This window comes from Astatotilapia calliptera, unplaced genomic scaffold (assembly GCF_900246225.1).
Source record: "Astatotilapia calliptera unplaced genomic scaffold, fAstCal1.2 U_scaffold_16, whole genome shotgun sequence".
Classification (NCBI taxonomy): domain Eukaryota; kingdom Metazoa; phylum Chordata; class Actinopteri; order Cichliformes; family Cichlidae; genus Astatotilapia; species Astatotilapia calliptera.
Genome location: NW_020535685.1, coordinates 178783 through 186404, shown reverse-complemented (window position 1 = coordinate 186404; position 7622 = coordinate 178783).

The following is a 7622-nucleotide window of genomic DNA, read 5'->3' as shown; positions in this document are numbered from 1 at the left end:
CATAATGCAGCAGGTAGTATTGCACATTTGCAGGACTGAAACATGTTTGAAACCTTGGAGGATTTCCTGCTTCTTCTCCAGGTCATTGAAGCAAACTGCTGGGCCTGAGCGGGCAGTTTCCCATCGAGTGTCCAAAAACTCTTTAACATGGTGGAGATTTCATAGCCACGCTGTAACCACGCTGTAAGAACACGAGGATGATCCACCGTCACCGTTCTCATAGGGGGGTGGTCTGATTGGTGGAGTTTCTCTGTTGTTGTCGAGTCTTTACTTTACAGTAGAAACTCCTGCAGGTGACTGTTGTTGTCATTTGCTGCTGTAGAAATAAAACTGAAGGAGTTTTGCAGGTAGAAGATATTTGATTTACAGCTTCTCACACACGAGACCAGGCCTGCAGCTATCCATTATTTTAGTGTGTAAACAGGCTCCGCCTCCACGTTAAACTGTGACATCATCATCACTGCTGCTGTTATCAGTGTTTGTGTTTAACACTGGAGGCTGTGTGGGCTTAATGTGCTCAGACTTTTATTCACACGCTGCTCATGAACACGTTTCTATTGGAGGTCTGTGAAACATGGAAGCAAAGAATTTTATAATCGAATTATTGGAATCACTCGATGAATCGTTGCAGCTCTACACGAGACACTTTCTTTAAAAACCATCAGACTGCTTTCATACATGTTAACGCTTAAATACAGAAAACTTCAGCCTGATATTCCCGACGTATGAAACTATGTTCAAATCCAGATGAACTTTTTTACAAAGAGCCTGTTTCTGTTAATATCACATCAAAAGTCTGTGATGGTGTTCGGTCTGGTTTCCCAGCTTTCCTGTTAAACACAACACTTTTCATTTCAGTGAAGTCCAGTGGATGGTGCTGCCTCTGCTGGTCCCTTATACTGCAGTGTTGCTGGAATACTGCTCTGCTCTCACCCACCTCCTCCTCGGCCTCCTGAAGGTCTCCACCTCCACTGCTGCCTACGGCCTCAGCAGCCTGTCCATTCCCCTGAAGTGCTCCTCTTCTTGGCTCCACCTTGTGGATGACCTCCTGAACTGTTTCTGCTCCCCTCTGAGTTTTTATTTCTTTAAGTTCCTGTCTGTTGGTCGTCTGCTTCCACTCCTGGACTCTGAAGCTTCTTCTGTTTTCTCTGATTTTGATTTTCACTTTGTTCCCCTGGAGATGTTTGTGCTCTTTGGACGTCTGCATGAAACCTAATAAACTGTTGGTGTGTTTGTTTAGACTGTGTCAGGTTTGAATTTGGTTCCACTCACTCCTGGATCATAACACAGTTTTATTTAGAAGAGGTCAGAGTAACATGTTAAACATGTTTATATATCTTATTTTTAAATTATACTTCTCTTAAAGCTGTTCCCACTGGTTTGAATCCAACACAACACATTTATAATAAAGACAAATAAACCAGTTTTTAAAAAGCCAAAACGTTTGTACCATTTGTACCAATTACAGCCCAAATGAAGACTTCAGATGCAAAAAGCTCTGAGTCAGTTTTCCCCTCTTTGTTGTGAATGAGGCTCCTATCTGAACGATCTGGGTCCTTACCTGAACTCTCTCCTCTGAAGACTGGAGGCTCACATCTGACTGCAGGACTAACTCTGCTGGGTCAGGTTGGGGTCAGTGGGCTCACTGGGTGGCAGGTTCACTGCTCTGAGCTTGTGTGTCCCTGTCATCCCTTTCTTTCTTCCCCCTTTAACTGATCCATAATGGTCTGTCCCACCTGCTGAGCCGTTTGTGTTATCAGCTCATTTAAAAGTAGAGAACAGAAAGCTGCACTATGACCTGGTGTAACAGGCGACCCTTCAGCTGACCTCCCCACAGCAAAGCTGAAACAGTGCCTTGCTTCACTTTGTCAGACAGGTTGTGTCTAAGTGATCTCGTGATTCAGCAGGTCTGCAGTGATCAGGTCTGGGTGTGGCTGCTGACACTGAACTCAGCTTTCTAAAAATGTGTTTCATTACAGTTAATTCATGTAGGTTTGGATTATTTCTCCCTGAAGAATAAACACCTTCATTTAGAAACTGCATTTTGTGTTTGTTTGTGTTTGTCTGATATTTACATTTGTTTGATGATCTGAAACATTGAAGTGTGGCAAACATGCATAAAATAGGAAATCAGAAAGGGCTTCATGAAGAAAACCAACTGGACCGACGTGACGGAGTTCTTTACTTTCACTAATCTTCCTTCAGACCACTGGAGAAACTGATGGATTCAACAATGGGATGATCAGTGCGTGATGGGTCGTCCTCACTGAGCTCTCAGAGGAGCTCACCACGACACAAACGAGACGTCGACTGGAAGGTTTCCCAACTGCAAACCCCGATCACTGAAGCGTGGCAAGGTGTGGGCCGACCAAAGCCACAACTGGACCACAAGAACAAAGCAGACAGAGCCAAACAAAGACAACAAGATTTCACATCCAAGTAACAAAGATGGTAAAGTCAGCAGTCGGTGTGAGAAATGTGGTGAAGCTGTGAACAGCTGGAAACGTTTGTCTGTGTGTGGAGGACACAGAACAATCCACACCAAACATTAAACTCACTGTTTTCATCCGTTCAAAGACCAAACACTGTGGTTCATAACATTTAACTGCTCACAGTGACACCGAGTGGGAAATCCACGGTGTTAAAAAGCTTCCCACATGTTTGCTCCATGTTTCTATCTAATGGAAGGCCCAACACGTCCGTCCATCTACCAGGTTTCATTTGTATTATCGTTCTTCTGGGTTCAGAGCAGCACAAGAAGGGCCCTGGACTCACTGGAGCTTTTTCATTTATGATCCTTTTTGAATCTTTCTGACAAACAGTGAAAATGTGTTTCTTTAATCTCCGTCTATATTTTCATCATAAAAACTCCACAGGACTCTGAGCCCTTATGATCCCTGCACAAACTCATCTCTAACCCTCTGCTGATCTTTGCTCCATGGATTTAACTCTTCACTGAACTGGACGTCCACAGTGTTCAAATCCCTGCAAGCAGGATGAAGTCCAGCCAGCCAATCACAGGACAGGAAGTGATGAGCTGACACAGTGATTTGAAGCTGTCAGGGTGAGGCTGCTTCATGCAGGTGTGAAACTATGAGGAAGCTGAACGCCTCCTCTTTCCTCAGCAGTGATCTGTGGCAGTCTGCCATCATGTTTGGCTGCACTCACTGAATGTGACTCACTGGAAGCTGAACCATGTTTTTGATGATCACACTTTAATTTAACAGCTGAACAATGAACTTTTAGAAAGAGTCAAATCTGACAAACAAACGTTTTTTTCTCCATGTTGTTGAAGTTAAAGTTGTTTCAAAGGCAATAGAGCGTTTGTGACTGTGGCCCCCAGACTCTGGACTCCTTTGAGCCGGAGATGTGTGGACTCAGTGGTTTCATTCAACAAGCAGCTAAAATCTTTTTAAACTTGCTTTTGGTTCATTTCTGTTTTTCTGTTTTAGCTTTTCTGTGAAGCACTTTGTGATTTTTGTCTTGAAAGGTGCTATACAAATAAAACTTTACTTAAGTAAAACACAGAGTTGAGATTGATCTAAAAACGTCTGTAATCCAGATGATTCCAAACAAAGTGTAAAATAAGAGCAACATTTCATTGAAGCTGTGGCTTCATTTATCACAGTGTCACAAAGAGCTTCCTGTTTCCAGCCTGTCAGCTCTCACAGTGTTATATTGCACATGTGCTGTGAGTAATAATCTCAATAATAATAATAGAAATGAATAAATAAAGAGATAAACAGCACCAACAGGAGCCTGCAGAGAGTTTCTGCTCTTGCAAAGACAAACATGTTTGTTCCAACAGAACATTCAGATCATAATTCAGATGTGAAAAGCTGTCAGACAGGACAGGTTCTATAAACACAGTGTTTAGTTTGTGAGAGCAGGTAAAGGCAAAGAACCAGGAATGAACTGTGGGGACCTGATTGGACGCTTTGGATTTCCTGATCTCACAACCACGAGTGCTGCTGCTGCGCCCTGCTGGGGCCAGTTTCCCCCCAACTGTCCCCTTGAACCACCTGGAGGTGTGAGCGCTTAATGTTAGGCGTTAGTTATTAATGTTACTGATGTTCTTTTGTGTTTTGGGAACTAATTACTAAAGTGGGCTTAACTTTATCATTGACCTGCTGGCGTTCGGTTTATTTCCACATAGTCTAGTTTGATGCACGTTCATGTCACAAGCTTCAAAACGTTTGTCACACTGGGAGTGACCTATGACCCTAAAGCTAAATGCACCTTTCACTGAACATGAGCTCACTGCACAACAATGACTGCAGATCTACACACACACACACACAGGCGGTGTGTTGAGGTGAATAACAGACTTTTAATTTGCTTCTTAGGAATAAAAATGCTTCCCAAATATTTCATATGAATAAAAATGTAGAAACATCTGGAGCACAGATGTGTAAAGATGCTGTGATATTCAATCAGAGTCAAAATGAGGAAAGAGGAACAGACGGTTTCCAGATCAGCACACATGACCCTGCAGCAGAGTTCACTATAGTGCACGGTGGTTGTAGATGGACTGGAGTAAGAGCACATCTGAGATGGAAACAAGGAGCACAGGCTGTATGTAGGAGATGGATGAAGCCTCCAGTCACTCACACAGTCCCATCTTAAAGCCTCCAGCCTGGTGTTTTGAAACTGGCGAGAGGGAAGCGAGGGGACGCTGACGCAGCAGTAACGTGTGGCTACAGCATGAACATTGTTGTGTTGGAGACCAGAAACCCATCCATCTCTCAGCAGAGTGGGCTTGTTTATTTAGAGGTGCAGTTACTGCAACGCTAAGGAAACACTGCCTCCGTCTTTCACACAAAGCCTGGAGTTCCCTGCGTGAGAGCAGGCATGGATAGACCTGACTGTTGGGAACATATCCACCGACTTCTGAGCGTTGAAGTGTTGACCGGTCTGCAGGCTCAGGCAGCAGCTGACTGTTAGCCTGATGCTGCAGAGGAAGCTGTCAGCAGCTCCCACATTGTTTCAGTCTGACCTCGCCTGGTTTCTGCTCCTTCTTCTGTGAGAGACAGAAAAGAAAAGCATCTCCCTCCATGGCCTCCATTAGATCCACAGTGTAGTTCAGGATATGTTGTTGGGACGTCCTGACTCAGAGACTATTCTCACCATTATTATGTGTCTGTGTGAGCATTGCTGCAAACCCTCTGCACTCGACGTCATCCTGCAACATTTCAAATCCAGGCAGTAACGCTGGACGAAGCTTTAAAGCCTCAAACACGGAGCACCAACTCGTCTATGAGCACATTTGCATTGTGTAGAAATACAGTAATGAAATAGCTTCATTTAAATCTCAAGTCACGGGACACCCCGCTCTTGTTACGGTCATTTCAAGCCGGGTCGTAACACTGAGACACAAACGTTTCCTGAGCTAAAGCTGACGGACTGACAGCTACAATGAGTGACTCTCTTTATCCTGCTGAACCCTGAGGAGGACACACACACACACACACACACACACACACACACACACACACACACACACACCTGTGATGCCTGGTTGATCACAAACAGGTTTTTAGGGTTAAGATAATGCCTGACAAAATGCTGTGGTTTGGTTTATCTCTCGGTTTGTGCCAGGTGGGTGGAGCCTGTGTGATGGGGGACGTTTCAGATGCAGCGGAGCATTTTAAAGTGAAGGTTTAGAGGTTTCTCTGGAAGCTTCATGTGAGCCCACATACCTCAGTTTATCCTGGCAGTGATTTTTTGTCTTGTTTGTGTTTTATTAGCATTTATAAGGTTCCTGTTTCTGGTTTCCTGATGTCCTGATGCACAGCCAACATCCACAGAATGTGTCAGTTCATTGAACAATGCTTACGCTGCACAACAGGCTGTTCAGTTATAATCATACAATCTCCATCAAAGGTGTGCACATGATCCAGTTAGTTTATAGGTCACACAGCCTGGTGTTTCTATTCATTTGTCCTTTCACATCACAGGAGAAAAACAGCAGCTGGTGTGATGCATCCAGATGAGGGTCCATCAGAGTTGAACTCGACAGCATCATTAACAGCACAAGCGTTACACTAAATCACATCAATCTGAGGCGTCTTCAAAACCCAAACTGTGCAAACTCACTTTTATTATTTATTCATTATTATTTTAATTACCTGCAGTTACACGAAGCTCCAACAGCTCAGTCTGTACTTACACTAATGAGGGGCGCCCCACAAAAACTCTGAGGCAACGACTGATAACCAATCAGAGAGCAGCAGAAAGCAGGTCTAACACCTTAATAACTACACACACAGACACAGTGTGTCCTTCCAGAAGCCCTGCTGGCCTCTGTACTGGCAGATTACTTTATTCTCTGTGTTGATCACAGTTTTTAACCAAATCAATTTAATACTAGTAACATCACTTTGTTACTTATGTTAGCTTCACAAATGGCCCTTATGTGCTATCACACACACACACATACACAGTGGGGCCATAATGTAGTTTTTAAGAGCAGCTGTGTCATTTATCATCAAAAGTCCTGCATGTATGTGCCCACGTGTTGTATTGAAGCAACCAAGTGATGAATCACTGTTTTCCACTTTGTTGTTTTGCAAAGTGTTTTTTTGTTGCATTGTTGATTTGTTTTTACTGAAGCAGCTAATAAAGCACAATGGAAAACAATTTTGCCTTTCTTGTAAGACTCTATAAGAGAAGGAAACAATGATGCCAGTTATAAATAAAGACAATAAAGTGAATGAATTATGAAACTCATTTTATTTCTATTAGATCTGAAAATATATGGTCCTAAGTTTTAGTGCATACACTCACGAAGTGTTTAGTAACTTCAGATCCTGCAACAAGCCCAGCTCCAGTTTCCTTTGGTGACTTGAACTCTTCCATTTCACAGCTGTTGTTAATTTTTCTTCATCTCCTGTACAGGCCAACGCATCTATTTGTTGTCTTAGGTTGTTAGTATTACACAATATGTGCGTGACGAAAGCTGGGCAGCACGCTAACGTCCTTACTCGTATGGGTCTAACCCAGGGGTGGGCAATCTCAGTACACGAGGGCCGGTGTCCCTGCAGGTTTTAGATGCGTCCTCGAACCAACACAGCTGATTTAAATGGCTAAATTAGCTCCTCAACACGTCCTGCAGTTCTCCAGAGGCCTGGTAACGAACTAATCATGTGATTCAGGTGTGTTGACCCAAGGTGAGATCTAAAACCTGCAGGACACCGGCCCTCGTGGACTGGAATTGCCCACCCCTGGTCTAACCCTTTCACTCCTTTGGTTTATTTCCTCGGACTTTTGTTATTGCCTTTCCTCAAGTCTGTCTTTGCACCTGCTGTGTTCTCCATCGTTTTGTACATCACTGTTTTCAGACTGAAGCTGATCAGACCATCACAGAGAGCCTGTGGGGGACCGCTGACCTCTCAGCTTTGTGAAACACAGACGTTTTCTTCAAACACTCACAGCAGTCAGAGTCAGTTTAGTATTTTAATGTGTTTCAGTTACACTTTGGTCAGGTTCAGGCAGCAGAACTACTCGGCTAGATTTAGGTTAGCTTAATAACGTTTGGGGTTAAAGTCGACTCTTCCTCAGGTCAAATCTATGAGTTAGTGCAGTTTGTTCTTTAGTATAAACCATAAAGACAAATGTGTCAC